Source organism: Drosophila montana, unplaced genomic scaffold, assembly GCF_035044405.1.
Source record: "Drosophila montana isolate Dmon_TW-CO22-7 unplaced genomic scaffold, ASM3504440v1 contig_2256_1, whole genome shotgun sequence".
Classification (NCBI taxonomy): Eukaryota; Metazoa; Arthropoda; class Insecta; order Diptera; family Drosophilidae; genus Drosophila; species Drosophila montana.
In genome coordinates this window covers 7908-29257 of record NW_026997144.1, presented here as the reverse complement: position 1 = coordinate 29257, position 21350 = coordinate 7908, and the positions used below count along the sequence as shown (strand labels likewise).

Sequence of the window (21350 nt, the reverse complement as noted above, 5' to 3'; positions counted from 1 at the left end):
CTCGCTCCTGCGGCGTTTTTCATCTGAATAATTAGCTGTAAAGTGTGCAAAGGACTCAGTCGCAGGACGACGCAACGCGATGGCAACAGCTCTCCCCTTCCCCAATTCGCCGCCGTCAGTTGCGGGTAGTTTCCTTTCTGGCTAACTGCAAATTAGAATTAATTTTCTTGATGCTCCTATATATTTGGCTGTTTATGCTCCGAGGCCAACGCAGAAAGACAATGGTCAAGGCAACGCAATAGGCAAGGGCAATCTAGATATTTGATATAGTAAGTCTTCCAATGAAACTGACTGAAAGTCAAGCTGAATAATCATGAGGTTTTCACGGTATCTCTAGTTTAGTTGGGCTGTGAAAACTATCGTGCAGTTGACTAAAAACAGTTTTGATCAATTATATACATTTTTTAATTCGCTTTTAATTTTCTTTATAGCATTGGCTTATTTTCAGTAATTTATTTACAGTCTTTACATTATTTACAGCATTGACAATCTATATAAGCAGGTTATCATTAGATTATTATTTTTTATGTTTCGTTTTATCATTGAATGTTACAAAATTTTTAACAAATTAATATTCTGTTAGGATCGAACTTGTTAAAATTATTAAAAGGTAAAAATTAGCTAGCGAGAGTACCCGATTACAAGATAGTTGGTAAACCGTAGCATACTTTTCTACGTACTTTATATGTACGAGCTCATACAATATATTGCAAAACAGACAAAACAATTTGATGTTGTCTGATTTAAAAATAATAAAAAATATTCTGCTGAAGCATAGCTTTTAAATCTGTGTAAATTTTAAATCTATATTCTTAGAATTCAAATTTTATTGAAGAAAGTAACCAAACTTATGCCTAGTAATAAATAATTTGTTAAAAGCGAGAAACAACACTTTCAAGCATAATATATTTATATTCATACGAAAACATGCTAGAATATTCTATATATGGATACAAGAGTAGCTACATGTCCACGTTGGTGGCCTTAACCGTTATAGTCCTTGAGGTGTGCTGGTAACCAAGGCGATACTTATCGATTTCACGGCCACGACGACAGTTATCGTCTGCGCATGGAAACCGTAAATTTAAAGTCAAAATTTGACGTCTCTAGATTTGATTGGCTCTGTGATGGACGAGATCACACAAACGAAAAGATGGACAAAGCTGATCAGAATATTTATACTTTCTAGGGTCAGAGATGCCTCCATTTTCTCAACGCAATTGTATTACTTTTTAACTATTTCCAGTTGCCACCGGCTATAAAAATAGTGGCACTTAGTATGTAGGTTAAATTGTATATTTTCATATTTTTTCTAATCCAACGATTATTTTTTAAAGTTTTTGAGTAATCTTTTAACTCCTTTGTTTACCACCGCGTCGCCTTGTCACTTGCTCCTCGGACGTTTTTTTAGTCGTTATTCCATTTTTTATTGGGCTTTCGCGTTACGTTATTGTTACGAGTATTTTTTTGTATTTGCAGGGAGCTTTTGTGTTGTTTTGAGGTTTCATTAAAAGGAATTTAATTACAAGGAACGCATTTCCCTCTTCAGACTTCGTTCTCTGTTGCTCTCATTTCATGTCCTGTTCCAGTGCCACGCCCCCTTTATTATGCATTTTCACGTTTTGTGAGGCGACGTCGCCGGCGCCTTTGTGAATTGTCTCCGCTGAAAGCGTGAAACAAGAGAGCGGTGGGGCTTGGGGGTTGAAATGGGGGCGTATAGAAGAAGAGAGAGTGAGCGGGAGGGAGAGGAATAAAAATTACCGTTGCGGGGATTAAGAAGTTTCGCTATTATCATTCAAATTATAATTACTTGCAATTGTTTTTATAATGTTCATTAACATTTAGCGCCTTCAGAAATTGCAGCAGCGAAATGGGAGCAGCGTCTGGCGATGCCTGCGGGCAAAAATTTCATTGCAGACATTTTCGTAATTATTTTTTAAATTGTAATTTGCGCTGCCGCCTCTGGGAAGGATTAGCCCGGAAATATGGCAGCATGTGTTAATTGGATTTTGGGTGCTCATAAAGACAAAAGTTGATGCCGAAAACTGTGCAACGCTCAACTCATCGCTAGGGTGTTATTAGAAACACAAAAAAATAAACAACTAGAACTTGGCTTAAATAAAATATCGATCGGAAAAAGGCTATAATACCAGGTAAGAGCTCACACATGACACAGATTCATTCGGAGTCCATATCCCAAATTTTATCGAAGGTCTGAATAGACTTACAAATACCATTAACCAAACCAAACCTTTCGTAAGATTGTTTTTGAGTGGACTGAAAAACAGAGGTTAACGTAAATTCGAAATATATTTAATTTTAGTTACTGGCCTATGTATCTGCCATATTTCTTGAAGGTATAAGTAGCATTTATAGATACCTATACCTGTATATCCCAATGATAGCTATCATAATTTTGTCTAAGTAAAGTATAGAGTATTTAATTGTTCGGTATCAGCAACTGTGTCTTCTTCTATGCAAACATATTTTAGTTAAAAAGATATTGTCGTATAACTTTACAAATGCTACAGGCAGTATATATGTCTAAATCGATCGGATCGGACTACTATATCATTAACATGCCAAAATAATTTTAATTTTTCCAATAAATCTTAACAAACTCTGCATATCTTCTCTTTGAATATGCATCAGAACATCGGGCAATTTATCAAATAGCTCTCTAGGATAAATCAGTCGAAAAACTTTATTTGTACCAAAAACTTCGCTGTATTTCACATAGATATACAGATTTAGCATAAAAGCACTCTGGTAAGGGGATTTAATCTTCGGCGTGACGAAGATTCGTGTCTTGCTTAAACAAACGTTAGACAGATTCGTATAGAATTTAAGGACTGTAAAGCTTGAAGCTACTTTAATTTTTAATACGCAGCCGCATGCAATTTGTGGATCTCGGTAAATATGAATGCATTATTCATTAAAAACGTGCACTCGAATAAAGCAAAAACAATTGTGGTTTATGCAAAAAGCAACAGCTACAATTTGAAATAAATGCATATACAAATGTGTGTGTACGATTATATGTGGGAGCCACTGTGTGGGTAAATGTTTACAAAAATTTCTTTTGATTTATTTAAGTGGAACTAATTGTGGGCGTTGAACTGCAAAACAGCAACAAAAAAAAGGGGAAAATAATAATAAATGAAATAAAGCACATATATTGCGGGGGAATGGAAAAAATGCATATAATTTAAATACGAATTGTCATATTGAATTTGACTTTGTTCATGTGAGCAAAACGAACAATGACTTAAATAAGCAGAGTGCACTAATTATTTCATTAAACACTCATCTGCGTGTGGGCCCTGGGACGGAAAACACGTTTCGTGTCTATGAAAAATTAATTTCAGCACTCAAAGAACATATTCATGTACATATCATATCCTTGCAGCAGGAGCCGAGCAGCAACTGGCGCTCCAACTGAAAGCATTTGCGTGTTTGCGTGCAATTTGTTATCGTAAAACAAAGAAAACGACGTAAATTCAACACCTGCAAAAAGCCAGAAATAAAGTCAGTTGTGTTTGAGACGGAACATGGAAAGTTAAGTCTACAAATTACAAGTAAATACGTTAAAGCCTAATTGGGTTGAACAGTTTCGGATAAGTTTCTGGTGAAGTTAATAGAGAAAAGTTTGTTTTCAAAAGTGCCGTTCTAGGAATACCCTACCAAACAAAATATATTCTCAGGAATGCTTCTTGAATTATGTACGAATGGGTGATATATACTTTCTTATATTGAACAATATTGAAAGTTAATCTTTATCAGCATTAAAGCATTTAATTAAAATCAATAAAATTCTTCACTTCACAACCTAATATCTTATATGATATCTAAGTTAAGTTTCGCTTTGATAGCCTTGTATAATAATGCCACATTTAAAGTTAATGCCACAATGTAAGAGTTATGTTTTTCATATAAGAATTTTATTTTCAGTTCATTATTTCAATGGCAACTAAATACTTAGTAAGCCGCACCTGACTGTTGAAAATCAACTGAGTTCAATTTTGTATGCAAATGAAATATATTGCATAAGCAGAACTCCGTTTAAGTCAATTTTCTGCCGGATGTGTTTACATATAATATCCCAAGCAAGTGCATAAAGCAGCTTCTTGCTTTTATGCTGGCCAACTTGGACTCGTTGCTCTTAAGGGCAACAAATGAAATGCAGCTCAAAGGACATCTCAAAGTAATTAAATGATCATGTACAAATACATAAGCGAGCAACTAATTATATATGTATGCTCGTGTGTGTGTGTGTGTAATTAAGTACAATACAGAGAATATCTTATCGCACAGTGGACACCCGACTGTCATTAATTTGAGTTTACAAAAGCCTATTTGTGATTTGTCAAAATTGAATTTGGTCCTTATCGAGGATTTGATTGATGGGCTGTGCTGTTGCTACAAGTAGTTTGTGTCCTTCTAATGCAGCCAGCCAGCCGCCCGCCTTCTTCATCGTCTTCTTCTTCTGGCCATCAACTTTTGGCCAGCACTTTGGGCCACACTCACACACAGTTGATTGAGAGCTCAGGCGAAAATGCAAATGCATTGCCGAAATGTCGGCTAGGCTCCCGAGCGACGAGTACTCTGAGAGTCGCTGCACGTGCTCATCAGATTGACAGATTGTCAGTTTAGCAATTCGATGGCAACTGGATTTAACCAGGCCAAATGCAGACACCAATTTCAGTTTGTTGCACTTTAAAAGTGCCGCCCATTACTCAAATACCCACACACACACACACGCAATGGAAAATGTTGCAGGTATTTATCATTGTTGTTTTATTTTTATGTTTTTGTGGACTGGCAAATCTCAAATGGAGTCACATTTTCAATGGATACGACGCAACTTTTGTCAACAGAGGAATAACAAAAAAAAAAACAAAAACAAAAATGGACAAAAAATAGCAGAGCCGGAAGTTGAAGTGCTGTTGGGAATTCCAAAATTTGTTGCCTGCCATTGTCATTTTTGTTTTCGCGGCGGCGCATTCGTGCGTTTTATTCCCAGCCAAACTGTAAATTCAAAGCCAGCGGCGCAAAATCGAACCGGCAACAACAACTCGCACAACCGAAATGGCCACTATAACAACAGGCAGCAAAAGCAGTCACCCGATAGCTCTTTCCAGCCATTGAAATTCGCTGCAATTGTCAGTTTTTGCGTGCCATGCAAAATCCCCCAGCGTAAGAGCGAAACTCGACAACAGCAGAACAAAATTATGTTTTTTGGTTAGCTGCTCAAATGGGGACCTGAAAAGGCAGCCAACTGCTTTTTCAAATTAATTTTCAAGCCAATACCCTTCCAGGCAATACCCTATGTGAGAAAAACTCGCTATATGAGTTTTTTTTATAGTTCCTTTAAAGTATTAGTAAGTGAGAATGTATAAGTGCATGCTGCTGTGAAAAGCTCGGCACGCTTTGATTTAGCACGTTGTGCTTTAAGCTTACAAAGCTTTCACGTACGTGTGCCGTGTACGTGAGCTGCAGCCAACAAAGCTCTCAGTGTAGTGCATGACTGGCTTACAGAGTTCGGAATTTGGGACTACTTTTTCGATTTAAACCGAGGGAATAACACGATGAATGAATATATATAAATATTTTTCTGAATATAGTTTATTGGTATATAATATACTTAATGGAAAATTATGAGAATAAACCATGTGTAATCTGCGTATAGATCATCTCAGAGTGGAACATTCGTTTGTTGGCTTAATTCTTGCAAATCCAAGACGTGTCCAATGACCAGATCAGAGAAATAACATGACAAAGCAATATATATATATTTCTAAATATATATTTATTTATATATGTATGTATATACTTATATTTATTTACTGAATATATTTTATTGCTAGTGTAGACTCGTCGGCTTGCCAATGGCTGTGCACAGGTCATCTCAGAGTCGAGCATTCGTTTATTGGCTTAATTCTTGCTAATCCAAGACTTGTGCAATGACCAGATCAGAGCAAACATTGAAGCAAATGTGCTTAAAACTCACACAATGTCCACTTAATGCTGCCCATTAATGGACTTTTAAGTGCAGCCAACAATGTTCCCAGTATGTTTGACTTTATTGTTAAAATGTTCTTCGATTTTCGCATGGCGCTCGACCAAGCTCCTGACCATGGCCCCAGCTCCTAGGCTCTGCTGTGGGTGCTGTATGGCTTGGACTCATAATCCGTTCAGTGGATGCGGCAACACGTGCCAACTTTCGTCACAGAATTTCCTATTTCTGGCACGGTAAATAAGGTAAGCGAAAAGTATTTATTAGTGTCAAATAGAAAATTTCAGCACCTGCTTAACTAAAACCCCAGCAAAGCTTTGCAAAAGTACAGTTAAGTATTCTTTACGCAGTTTAGAATTAAGTATGGAGTTTCTACTCACACAGGTTTGTATCGCACTTCGTTACCTGAGTATAAAGTACTTGTGACTACGCTGCTGTAACGAATAAATAACTATGCCAGTCGAGAGTGCCCAACAAGAAGCTGCATTCTACAAAAGCCATTACCTTAACTAACAAGGATTTCAGTTCTCATGCCGCTTGAACCTAGATATGTGACTTTAAGAGACAAGCTCGAAATCATGGATAAGTTTAAATAGTATTTAATCATGTCATACACTGCTGAGTATTACTCCATAGCAGTAATATTAAGAGCATTGATATTATAATGAATACCTAAGATCCCTTTTCTGATATAGAACTATTTCTATTTTATTGATAATAATACTCAGCTGCTTTCACAGTCTGCACTTTACTGATATTTTATACTGATACTTTAACGCATCAGCTTAATATCATATTTGAAAGAAAACTAATATAATTTGATTCTTTTATTTTTATTCTTGTATGAACAGGTTTTACACAAACTCGAAATAGAAGGCATAACAGAAAAAGTTCAATTCCGACTATCCAAAAAATTAATTATCTGCTTGGTTTTCGGTTCAGAAATATTGAAAACTTCCAATTTTATTCAAGAGAATTTTTCTCTGTGCGTGTAGGGAAATAGTGCTTCTAGGAGCCAGATACAGGGTATCTGTGTGGTCTACTAGCTTCTTTTTGGCTTCCAATTGCGCATAACAAGTGGTCGCATATGCCATGTGGCACCTCCTAAGTGGTTTCCCTTACACATCAACATTAATATACTCGCACCACAGAAAATTGAAAAACCGCCGAGTAAATTCGTCTCAGCTGGCTCGCATTTCCTTTGGCTGGACTGAAATTGCGGGATTTATATTTATGAGGCTGGCCTGTGCATATGGCAGGGTTCGTGTCCGTTCGGGTCGCTGGTGGGTTGCCTGGTTTGGTTTGTTATGGTTGGTTGGTTGCCTTTTGCCAAAAGATATTTAAAATCAAATTTGTTTAATTTACATGCATAAACGCGTCAAATTTGTTTGGGAAATGTGCACCCGGCTGAAGCAATAACCGGAGTGGGCACATTGGCTTGCAAGGGGCTGAAGTAGAGGGCGGCGGAACGGGTGCGAGGGGCAGCTGCTAGTTCAGGACCGGCCTCGTGTGTGCGCTCAAAGGCAACAACTGTTTCCGTTAATATAAAATGCAAATTTTGGAGCATTTTTAGCAGCGCCCAAAATTGGTCAAATTCTCCAGCCCTACCTCTCATCCTCCCTCTGCCCCTTGCCCTGCGGTCAGTTTGGTTATGCGCCGCAACAACAGCACAAGATATGAGTTTGTAATAACCAAATCGGTTGGCTGGCTGACTAGCTGGCTGGCTGGGTTCGTCGGCTTGGTCAAATGCAATGAGTAGTAAAATGTTGTTAGAAATTATGGGCCCAAACGCCGGATGTTGTTCATATCCTTTTTGTAAACGCACGGAAATATGCCCGGCAAAAACAACAAGCAAAATGGAAATGATGTTGGAAAAACAATTTCATGATGTTTTGATTTCGCAACAACATATGTGCATTAACATAAACATAAGCAAAACAACAAAAACAACAACAATCAGAATAACAGCTGCCAACTAACGCGTTTTAGGCCATGTTTCGCTTTCGATTCGATTGACAGATGTAATTTAAACTTAGCCGCCAACAATTTACAGCTGCTGGCTGTCATTTAAAATGTGCCAGAAAGAGAGAGATATGCCATATAAGAGGAAGAGAGAGAGAGAGAGAAAGAAGGCGAGCGATAAAGTAAATCGAGACTAAATCGTTTTGATGCCATCGATGATTCACCCAGCGGCGTCTGTCTTCAATTTTTACCATATTTTTCCACTCATTTATTTACATTTGCTCAGTCCACAGTCCATCCCAACATCCCACTTGGGGCGGGGGGTGGAAATTTATTTATTTAGTGCTTATCTTCGAGGCGCATAAATGAATATCAAATCGAGTCGCAACGCATTCGAGTTTATTCGCATCGAATGACGGCCAACAAAGCGGCGCCCATTTCCATGCGGTTGACGCTTGTTTACACTAACAAGAAGCGAATCCTCGACCCTTCTTCGATGTGTGTGGACGGTTGGACAATCGTGCCTCCTCCACTTTTGTCGGCTCTGCCTTTTCTTTGCGCCCATTGAGGAAACCCTACTCGTTGTTATGGCAAGTGATACGCACTTCGGCGTCCTTGGTATCTTTCTTATTTTTCAAATCCGATTAGCATCATTAAGTTGAGGCCACACAGTTATTGTCGAAGGGACCATTAGATCCATTTGATTGATTTCTCCAAGAGAGAGCGAGTGGGAGAGTGAATCCCCAAGCGATGGCCACATTTAAGCCCTCGTTAAGGATAACCAAATTGACTTTCGAGGCAACTTTCAATTCAGTTCAATGATGTTTAATATCTGGCAAGATACATACAATGAACATAATCTCATATTTTCCAGCAAATTCCTAAGACAACCTAACCTCACTTATCCTTCTTCCGTTCCATCAGAGTCCTGGCCGAGTTGCGGCAAGCCAGGCGTATGGCATGCAACACCTGATTCTGCTGCACCTCAAATTTACTCATAATATGATGTACTATATCCTCAACCAAAGCTGGCTTTAGCTGTACCTTGGTTTTTATATTGTTGTGCACAGCTCCGGGGCCCACACGGCCAGATAGAGTATGAGTACCAAGTGTTTCCCTGCCGAAGATCATGTAGCACAAGTCGCGTGTTGCATCCCGATACGAAGTCAAATCAATCCTCAGGTACATTTTTTTCGATAGCTTCGTGCCATTTGGTCCGATCTGAATTTTATTTTGCTTGCTGTTTCCTTGATCCGGAGCTTCTCGCCTGACAAGCTGCCGTCCATTTGTTGTGCTATTTTTATTATTCCTTGCTGAGTTTCGCTTCTGCAACTCCCTTTCAAGCTTTTCCAGCTTGACGGTCAACAATTGCAGCACTCGATCTGTTTCTGTGTCGTACAATCGACGTGGTGTCTGAGTACATGCATTCATTTTGAAGCCTCGCACGATTGAGCACAGTTCTGTAAACCAACCGAAGCAATTAGGTTTGAAGTTTGCTATGCACTAGAGATGGAAGATTGTGTATATCGTTATCGGCTGCACCGATAATTTTGATTTTGTATTATATCGATGGTCTAGTTAAATGTACTGAGATTTTTGCCACTAATAGCAACCAATAGGCAATTCACACTTAACAGCATTTAGCATCTCTTATCGTATTTTAATCTGTTGCCTAAGATTTTGACGTGCCAATATTTTTATCTTTATGGGATGTTCCTCTCCCATAACGTTCCATACAACATTTAGCCGATAGTTTTTCATGCATCTTGAAAAGATTTGGCATTCTCAACGGAAAAAAATGTAAAAGTTTATTCAAAATGCCGGACAAGTAAGCGAGTACGAAAACCTAACAATTAACGTAATTTTTAATTGAATAGATTTTTGTTAGAAGAGGAAAAACCGCCCCATTATTCGTGAACTGATTATTATTTAATCGATTTATAATAAGAGAACGAGGTGGGCGGAGAAATAAGCATATATATTATAATGGAGATGTCGGGCCATGTGTAGGCATGCGGAATGTAGACTCATATTCACACGAGATGTTCAAATTATTTTAAATTAGGGTACTCAAAAGCTGCTCAAAAAATCGTGTCAAAACTATTGCAGCCACGCCCACTCCCGCCGTTTTCATAGAACAGAGATTTAAAATCATCCCAAGAAGATTTATGTATGTGACATCTCAGAAACGGAACTGAGCTGAAAGTTGTTTACAAGGGATGATTGTAAAACCTTTGATTTAGTTTAATGGAATCCGATATGCTTACATATGTAGCATTCAAATTTTTAAATGTTTCTTTTGCCCTAGTCAAATGTCCTTATTTATTTGTATAGTTTTTTGGTTTGTTTTGATTTGTGTTTATTTACAAATAGTTTAAATTGAGCGAAATATAAACGACAAAGCCAAAGCGATAACCTTTTTAGACTAGCAGTCCGTTGGAGAAATTGATCTCAAAATTCAATTAGTCTAATGTGATTTTGTGAAAGCCGAATTTGAATTAGTATAATCCATAATTAGCTAAGCAAGGTTGAAAACTAATTCAAGACCTTTAATATATATTTCTCAATAAATTCCAAGAAGATTTAAAATACTTTTAGAAAATCAATTTAAATTTAGGTCGAATTCAGAAGACTTCAAGCATTTGTAATATAGTCCTAAAAAAATTACATTTACTTTTCCCAGGTGCAATAAGATATTCAAACTAAAAACAGTTGCATCAAATTATGCATCAGGTGCCTCATTCTCTCAAGGTGTCCTTCCACAAAGAGCTTCGTTGAGGGAAACTACGCAAGCAACAAGAAGAAAATGTCGCCAAGCTTTAACCTTTGAGCAGCATCTGTGTTGCCTTTAATCGTTTCTACAGATGCTAATGGCAACTAACAGCTAATTAAGAGAACAGACTTGTGGCAATTAAATGCCTTTGGCAACTACAGATACCAGATACCAGATACCAGATACTCATGTTCCGTCTGGATAAGCAAATGGCGTCCGGTGGACTACAATTACCCGCACTATTCGAAGCAGCTGGCCAAATGCTTTTTTCCCTCGAACAAGTTACAGATTGCATCTTTATCTTGGCCCGTACTCTCGTACATATTCTATAAGGCAATAAAAGTTTCTGTGCAATAAATCTGCAAGTTTCTGGACCGAGACTCCAACTGGAGATGGCGATGGCGATGTAAGTGGAGAGAGGAAGAGACAGAGGGAAAACATCTGCAGTTGGCATTGCACACACACACACACACACACACACACATACTCAAATTGCGAAAGAGTTGAGCACAAAACAGGTGGCCCTCGAACTGACGACCATTTTATTTCCTGCCGGGTCACTGATTCACTTGGCCTCCATTCCGGGACGCGTTTCAGCACAAGCACAAGCTTTGTCGGTGGTCTTAAGCCCGCTGCTCCTCGGCGCTATCAACGCCGTTTTGATATTTGGGTTGATAAAAATTAATGCAACCCGGAGCTCACCCCCCTTTGTCTGCTCGTCGGCTCTGACGAAAGTGTTGACGCATACAAATTGTGCATTAGCGAAAAACTCGCAGCTTTCGGGGCATTTAGTTGCAAATGCGTCACCAGGAGCTGGTCATGGCAACGGGTGCTGCTCCTACTCCTGCTGCTCCTGCTGCTGCTGCTGCTGGTGCTGGTGCTAGTGACGCCTCCGTTTCGCGACAGCCAGTGGCGAAAATCTGCAAGCATCCGCATGGCATTTGCATAAATGCAATTTAAAATCTGAATTATTCATGAGCGCCGCCATTTGGCCATTTGTCTGAATGACCACTTGTGGCATTCGGCGGCTCCACACCCACACCACAAACACACACAAGCACACACACGCATACACACGCACATTGGCCACAATATTTGAAAATGGACACAGCCCTGCCGCCACTTCGCAGAGCCTTTTTTCTTTCCTATTCCCTCACAGCTGATATACGAGCGGCCGCCCTTTCGGTTCTGTTTTTATACCCTGCGGCTTTCAAAGTGGACTAAAGGGTATAAACATGGCAAATGTGCGAAGAAAACGCAAGCACTACATCATCAAGCCAGGATCTCGGAGATTGTAAGATCCAGTGCTTTACAAGTAAACTTCATATTCTTTACTCAGTATAAAATTCAATTTACATTTTGAAGATCTGACAAACATGATATTCGAATAACAGACGGCTTAATTGACTAGGAAACTAATCAACATAAAAATTGCAACCTGGATCTATACAGAACCGCAAGAGCAGGGGAACAGGGAGCATACAGAAACAAATGGAAACACATTCTGCTGATATTTCAATGTAGTTTCATCATTCAAAATGTATTATCCAATTTTATTATTATTTTTTTATGGATTTTAAGTCGTCAATTAAGTAAAATATTTGCATATTGAAATTCGATTCAGATATACTGAATACATTCCGAATGCAGGGTATCTACGAATCGAGCACGCTCCAGCAGAAAAGTCTAATATTATTTTTTTGTTGTGGCAGAGTTGCATGTGCATGTGACAACTTAATGGTTTCCGTTATTTGAAAGCAAAAGCATCGAAAATTGCTGATGTCAAATTGTCGATAAGGATTAACTCTTCCGTTTGTGTACATTTAATATTAGCAGCTGCACATTTGATTTGGCTTTGGCAGTGCTCTGACTGACCGACCGGCCAGTCCGGCCAGAGCAGCTCAGTCCCCCTCCGCAGCTGGAATGTGTTTATTTTGGATTTGAAAATTACTAAAGTCTATGTAGTTTCAATTTATTGAGCAAACATTTTGCTAATGGGGTGCATTTCCGATGCCCTGTTGCAAGGGTTTGTTTGCCAACGGTTCGACTGAGGCCTCACTTTGAATGGGGGAATTTTGACAGGTTTTCGTGTTGACTGACATGTTTCCAAATTGTAATTAATAAATTATGTTTTGTTTATTTCAATGTAAAATCACAGAGTTAAATTGCTCTCAGTTTAGTTTTTTTATTTGTCTTTCGTTAACTATATACAACTTACTAATAATATAACTAAATCGCGATTGATTTTGTAATAATAATACAAGTTTAAAAAATATAAAAAATATATTATAAAATTACTTTAACTTTTTTTGCTGCTTTTCAGTTCTGGTTATGTCGAAACATTCTACTTACTGTGCGCTCAATTATGTTGCATGTTGCCTGCATTTAATGGAATATTATGTTATATTTTATAGACTATGATTTTTAATAATTAATCTCTTTGATGTTGACACTTGACTCGGTAATTGGATTCAACGAATCATTCGAAACCTTAACCAGAAACTGCTTTACACAGAATCATATTGAAATATTACAATACATATGTGTATATGTATGTATGTGCACACATATGTGCATATATCGATTTTCTACGGCGTATATAACAAATTCGGTCCGTAAAGTTAAATGTCTGTGAATGTTTTTGTCACAAATGACTTTGCCGTTTTAATTGATTGCTGGCAATAAACCGAGCAGGCGCCCATTGTGAATGCGTGTGTGTGTGTATTTCAGTCTAACTCACAGCTGTCGCAGGAAGTTTAAATGGCGAAAGCGTCAACGTCATACGCGCAGCGTTCAAAGGGCGCCAGGAGTTGGGGGTGGGAAAATTTTGAGACATTTGCTTGGGACGAGCGGCTTTTCCAGTTTGCGCGCTTTGTGGAAAATTTCTTGTTATATTCTAAGAATTTGCGACAATTTCAACTTTTATTTGCACAACATTGCAGGGTGTTGAAGAATAGGAGGAGGAGGGGCAGCTGCTCTTTGGAGGGTTGGAAGGCATTTCTGTTTCAGCCCCCCGTTGACGCATAAAATTCCCAATTACATTTATGATTTCTTGCTGTTTTGTTTTTTCTATGCTTTCGCTATGATTTGCCTGTTATGTTATTGCAAATGCTGTGGGAGCATGTGTGCGTGTGTGTGTGTGTGTGTGTGTGTCTGCGTCAGTGTGTGCTTTGGGCGTGGGTTTTTATTTTTATGTCACTTTTATTGCATTATTTTCAGAGTGTTCGAGCTATTCTACACTTCCGAAGGGTATACAGAGTTTGTTATGCAGGAAGTAGGCATTTCTGATTATATTTTATTGCCAAGATTAAGATATTTTCTTTATAGAATAAAAAGGTCATACTTATAATATCCGAATATTCATTTTTATTATTATTTTTAATTTGGTTTTTTGTTTTCATATTTGGATTGGATCCAACAAGTCATAGACTAAACTCTTAACTACGTCCAGTATCTCTTAAGAAAACCACGCTCAAATAAACGGATTAGGTTCTAAATAAGTTGAGTGACAATATATAAATTATAATAAAAATAAATTTACATAAACAAATTTTAGCTTTCATTACGTTTTTGTTCAGTTATTTAAATTATATAAATTATTTTCTTAGCGCTAATGTCCTCGTCACTAATAATTATTTTTTTTATTATATACTCCATTTCATTTAAGATGAGATAGCTAGGGTATTTCGTCTTCATCATCTGAATAAGTATTTTGTTTTTTCTGGAAATTGCATGTGTTTATACTCGTATTCAGGCTTTGGTTTGCTTTTGCCCCGAAATGGAATGGAAATGGAGCCATTTTGTGTATTACTTGGAACGTGACTGAAACGCAATTTCCCGAGCTTAGTTTAATTTGCCTATATTAAGCCTGCGACCGACCGTTTGCCCGCCTGCGACCTACAACCCGACCGCCCGCCAGCAAGTAATAAAGAATTCTCTCAATTCGATTGTGCACACTTTTCAATATAGCTCATACGCAGCGTTGGCCGTGTGGGAATCGTATCGCTGTTTGATTTTTAGCATCGAGTATCTCGGGCAACCAGACCAGGCTTACGATTGACATGGCCCATGTCGTGGAATTTGTTCAGCTATTTGGCCCTGCCGGCTGCTGCCCGCCTGTGTTAATCCCTTTAATGGACTATTAAGCGTTTTTTACGGCCAGGACAGGCCCGTTCTAGGAGCCGCTCCGAGACGGATGCTGTTGCTGCTTTATGGTCTCTGCGAGTTTACGATAATCTCATCATTTGATGTTGCGGCACGTTCCTCCGCTCATTTTATGCGCTCTCGCATATTTGCATTGTCTGCAAGAGAGATAGAGAGAGGGAGAGAGAGAGAGATTGAAGCCTTTTTCAGCGTTTCCCAGCTTTCATGTTTGGGCTCAGCTCTGTGTTTGGCATTTCTGAAATTTGTCAACTGGCGCTTGTAATGAATTGATTGTCACAGCGGGAGGCGAATTTTCTTTGAATTTGATATCCCCAAATGGGTTGTGCCTGAGGGTGTGTGTGTTTGTGTGTGTCGCTTTGATTGACATGTGAATAGAGCAAGCCGCAGCCACTTTCAGTTAGCCGGCCAATTAGGAGCGCTTTTTGCCTTTGTGTCCGGCTAACAAAGCCAAGCACAAAGCCAACACCGACTCCCCTTGCTCGTGCCCAGCCCAATCCCTCCACCCCGCACACACCCCCCAACGGGCTAGTGGCAGTCCGACTTCGACTTGGACATGCTCTCGTGGACATGGCGTGTCAGTCACGCAGTTTTTTAGACGGCCGTCGTTAATGCCAACGACCACAGCACAGACAGTCCGCACTCTCTGGCCCTGACTCTGGCTGGCTTCTGGTCTCTTTGCCCTGCTGTGGTCGGCGACCTGTGCCAGTGCCTTGGCACGGACGCTTTTCGGGGGCGTGGCATGCGGTGTGACTTTGTTGCGTGATTACCTTAATTGATGGGCATTTCCGTTGAGAAAATGAAGCCACTCAATTAACACCTTTCAGCAGGATAAAAGTCGCACGTCCGCTGAAGCAACAGCTTAACCATCACACACACACGCGCGTCTTGGCTGGACTTGAATGTATTTAACTAGATTTTGGTGTCATTTGTTAGATAAAACAAATTTTGTATTGTCTCCATTTTTATGTAAAATCTGTCTACAACCGTTCAACTTCATGAGTTCTAATTTTTTAAAAATGAAAATCTGATTTCAATAAATTGTAGTCTAGTAGTCTAGAAATTAGTCTAGAAATTAAATTGTGTGAAGGTAGACCATTCAGTAGCCACTTTTTTGAATACTGCTCAAACAACTGATTAAAGATTTATTTTATAAATTTTAAAATAAACAACAAAAGTCTCTTTCAAAATCAAAGTTTAACATTTACTTATCAACATACATTTTTTAAGATCGCTCTAAAATTGAACAACAACTTAAACGTTAAGTTTCAGATTTGGTGGGCCTCCGATATGCATAATTGAAGAACCAAGAACGGTTTCACTGTGTATCAGTAATTAAAGTTATGCCACTCTCTGCTGCTCGCTTTGTTGTAAACTTAAACGCACTTTGCAAATTGGTTAATAACAAAGAGGCAAGAAAAACCAAAATACCTTTTAACGAGAAACCAAAACACGAAACAAAACTTTGCACTTTTTACAAAGTGTTTTCATTTTGTGCCCGGCTCCTGCGTTTTCTCTTTTTTTTTATTTTTTTGATGTTAACAAAATTATAAAACTTGAGCAGTTTTTTCCCAACCCCCCGCATCACTTCAGGTGTAAAAAGTTGTTGCATGAACTTTTGGCTCAGCGCTCACATCCCCCGACCTGCCGTTGCCATAGTCAAGTGTTGCATTCAATTTTTCAATTAAAAATGTTTCGAGCTAGAGCTGGGGCTGGGGCAACGCGGGCAGCAGCAGAGGCAGAATCAGCAGGATATCAGCTTCAATAAATGCTATAAGTTGGCAAATTGCAGCAAATTAGTGACAATGAACTGAGAGACAGAACCCACAGATGGGAGCCTACAAACAGATTACAGAGAAAAGCCAATAAAGTCGGCAGAGCACGGAACAAACTCGTTGCAGTTGTCAACGGACTACCGGGCAAAAAGTCGTAATCACAACAGAGCAAAATTGTTTTGGATGTCAGCCAACTGACCTACCATATTCTTACTCTGAGATAATTTCCTGTCATTATTTTGTGGTCTTCCGCAGTCGAACGTAAAAATTGCGACTCAAAGGTTTATTTCCAGCAAAACCGAACAAACAGCCCAACACGACGGACACACAGACAGACTGACAGACAGTCGGACAGAGGGAGAGTCGGACGGTCAGACGTTCAGCTGGCACAGATTGCAACTCCGCAACTGGATCAAAGGGAGGGGAGCGGTCAGTCAGTTGGTCGAAAAATTGACTGCATTGCCCACGGGTCAACAAATAAATTGGCTGCCCGGTTGGACAGTCGCTGGGTTTGGTGGGCCCAATGTTGATTTTGAGGTCATCGCTGATATTGCGGATGTGAATCCTTTTTGATTGCATTGGCCCGAACTGAAATTGCACTGCCAACTGCCAACTGCCGACTGCCGACTGCCACAGCCAGTTGCAACTGTCGCTGACTGGCGGCCACTGGCCACTGGCCACTGGTCCGTGGTCCGTTGGACAGACACATCAGACACGAGACAGATGGTCGACAACGACTACGGCGTATTAATTGTGGTTTTGCCTGTCGAAAATTGGCATTTTAAGTGCGGCTTGGTGTCATTCCACTGCAGTAAAACCATAAAAAAGTCTTTGCCTCAAATATTTATAAAAAAAATATGTAAAACACGGGCCAGACAGTCTGACCGACACATAGACAGCGGAAAGTGAGGCACACACAACTGCGGACTATTAAATAATAATGGACATTCAAATTATAGCCTGACTTTAACTATATTTTATGTAGAATCTATGTTCAACCTGCTGGAATAATAAGCGCTAATTCGATTTGCCGTTGCTTCTTACTCATATTGTGTTATACTAGCACAATGTAAAGAGGTAAAACGAGAGGAGGGTTGAACTAATTATTCGGCATGTAGTTTGAAATTTTCTTCAATTTCATTGTAAAAATTAAACTTGTTGATATTTAAAAAAAAGTCCATTTTGGACTCGTAAGGACCAGTACTATCGATTGGCATCAGAAAAATGAAAATCTAAATTTTGGCCCAAAATCGACAAAATGCCAAGGGGCTACATCATGTTTTTTCTAAAAATCGGGGTCGGTTCGAAAATCAAAACTTTTTTGATGATTTTTGTTCAATATTTCGGGTAAATATTGTCTGATTTTGAAATATTATACCTTTTTAAATTCGTACGGATCTCGACTATCAATTGGCATTCAAACAAATTTAAAACCGATGGGTGAAAAAAAGTGGTTGACCAAAAACCGATTCGTTTGTAAACTCAACCTTTTTTGATGATTTTTTAGAATATCTCGGCCAAATAATGTCCGATTTGGGAATTTTATACCATTTTGGCCTCGTGGGGATCAGTACTATCGATTGGCATCAGAAAAATGAAAATCTAAATTTTCACCCAAAATCGACAAAATGGCAAGGGGTTACATCATGTTGTTTCTAAAAATTGGGGTCGGTTCGAAAATCAAAACTTTTCGATGATTTTTGTTCAATATTTCGGGTAAATATATTCTGATTTTGAAATATTATACCTTGTTAAATTCGTACGGATCTCGACTATCAACTGGCATTCAAACAAATTTAAAACCGAGGGGTGAAAAAAAGTGGTTGACCAAAAACCGATTCGTTTGTAAACTCAACCGTTTTTGATGATTTTTTAGAATATCTCGGCCAAAAAATGTCCGATTTGGGAATTTTATACCATTTTGGACTCGTGAGGATCAGTACTATCGATTGGCATCAATAAAAAGAAAATCTAATTTTTAACCCAAAATCGTCAAAATGGCAAGTGGTTACATCATGTTTTTTCTAAAAATCGGGGTCGGTTCGAAAATCAAAACTTTTTTGATGATTTTTGTTCAATATTTCGGGTAAATATTGTCTGATTTTGAAATATTATACCTTTTTAAATTTGTACGGATCCCTACTATCAATTGGCATTCAAACAAATTAAAAATCGATGGGTGAAAAAAAGTGATTGACCAAAAACCGATTCGTTTGTAAACTCAACCTTTTGTGATGATTTTTTAGAATATCTCGGCCAAATAATATCCGATTTGGGAATTTTATACCATTTTGGACTCGTAAGGATCAGTACTATCGATTGGCATCAAAAAAAAGAAAATCTAATTTTTGACCCAAAATCGTCAAAATGGCAAGGGGTTACATCATGTTGTTTCTAAAAATTGGGGTCGGTTCGAAAATTAAAACTTTTTTGATGATTTTTGTTCAATATTTCGGGTAAATATTGTCTGATTTTGAAATATTTTACCTTTTTAAATTCGTACGGATCTCGACTATCAATTGGCATTCAACCAAATTAAAAATCGATGGGTGAAAAAAAGTGGTTGACCAAAAACCGATTCGTTTGTAAACTCAACCTTTTTTGATGATTTTTTAGAATACCTCGGCCAAATAATGTCCGATTTGGGAATTTTATACCATTTTGGCCTCGTGGGGATCAGTACTATCGATTGGCATCAGAAAAATGAAAATCTAAATTTTCACCCAAAATCGACAAAATGGCAAGGGGTTACATCATGTTTTTTTCTAAAAATCGGGGTCGGTTCGAAAATCAAAACTTTTCGATGATTTTTGTTCAATATTTCGGGTAAATATATTCTGATTTTGAAATATTATACCTTGTTAAATTCGTACGGATCTCGACTATCAACTGGCATTCAAACAAATTTAAAACCGAGGGGTGAAAAAAAGTGGTTGACCAAAAACCGATTCGTTTGTAAACTTAACCTTTTGTGATGATTTTTTAGAATATCTCGGCCAAATAATATCTGATTTGGGAATTTTATACCATTTTGGACTCGTCAAGGATCAGTACTATCGATTGGCATCAAAAAAAAGAAAATCTAATTTTGGACCCAAAATCGTCAAAATGGCAAGTAGTTACATCATGTTTTTTCTAAAAATCGGGGTCGGTTCGAAAATCAAAACTTTTTTGATGATTTTTGTTCAATATTTCGGGTAAATATTGTCTGATTTTGAAATATTATACCTTTTTAAATTCGTACGGATCCCTACTATCAATTGGCATTCAAACAAATTAAAAATCGATGGGTGAAAAAAAGTGGTTGACCAAAAACCGATTCGTTTGTAAACTCAACCTTTTTTGATGATTTTTTAAAATATCTCGGCCAAAAAATGTCCGATTTGGGAATTTTATACCATTTTGGACTCGTAAGGATCAGTACTATCGATTGGCATCAAAAAAAAGAAAATCTAATTTTGGACCCAAAATCGTCAAAATGGCAAGTGGTTACATCATGTTTTTTCTAAAAATCGGGGTCGGTTCGAAAATCAAAACTTTTTTGATGATTTTTGTTCAATATTTCGGGTAAATATTGTCTGATTTTGAAATATTACCATATTACCTTTTTAAATTCGTACGGATCTCGACTATCAACTGGCATTCAAACAAATTTAAAACCGAGGGGTGAAAAAAAGTGGTTGACCAAAAACCGATTCGTTTGTAAACTCAACCTTTTTTGATGATTTTTTAGAATATCTCGGCCAAAAAATGTCCGATTTGGGAATTTTATACCATTTTGGACTCGTGAGGATCAGTACTATCGATTGGCATCAAAAAAAAGAAAATCTAATTTTTAACCCAAAATCGTCAAAATGGCAAGTGGTTACATCATGTTTTTTCTAAAAATCGGGGTCGGTTCGAAAATCAAAACTTTTTTGATGATTTTTGTTCAATATTTCGGGTAAATATTGTCTGATTTTGAAATATTATACCTTTTTAAATTCGTACGGATCCCTACTATCAATTGGCATTCAAACAAATTAAAAATCGATGGGTGAAAAAAAGTGGTTGACCAAAAACCGATTTGTTTGTAAACTCAACCTTTTTTGATGATTTTTTAAAATATCTCGGCCAAAAAATGTCCGATTTGGGAATTTTATACCATTTTGGACTCGTAAGGATCAGTACTATCGATTGGCATCAAAAAAAAGAAAATCTAATTTTTGACCCAAAATTGATGATTTTTGTTCAATATTTCGGGTAAATATATTCTGATTTTGAAATATTATACCTTGTTAAATTCGTACGGATCTCGACTATCAACTGGCATTCAAACAAATTTAAAACCGATGGGTGAAAAAAAGTGGTTGACCAAAAACCGATTCGTTTGTAAACTCAACCGTTTTTGATGATTTTTTAGAATATCTCGGCCAAAACATGTCCGATTTGGGAATTTAATACCATTTTGGACTCGTAAGGATCAGAACTATCGATTGGCATCAAAAAAAAGAAAATCTAATTTTGGGCCCAAAATCGTCAAAATGGCAAGTGGTTACATCATGTTTTTTCTAAAAATCGGGGTCGGTTCGAAAATCAAAACTTTTTTGATGATTTTTGTTCAATATTTCGGGTAAATATTGTCTGATTTTGAAATATTACCATATTACCTTTTTAAATTCGT

General features: G+C 38.0%; 1 long non-coding RNA gene across 1 annotated transcript; it reads left to right on the top strand.

Moving 5' to 3' along the window:
• The first annotated feature begins 10782 nt into the window (after positions 1-10782).
• Positions 10783-11109, top strand: LOC135427747 (uncharacterized). The gene is made up of 2 exons (XR_010436126.1): positions 10783-10851; positions 10920-11109. It is a non-coding gene; the product is annotated as an uncharacterized LOC135427747 (long non-coding RNA).
• The last annotated feature ends 10241 nt before the right edge of the window (positions 11110-21350 follow it).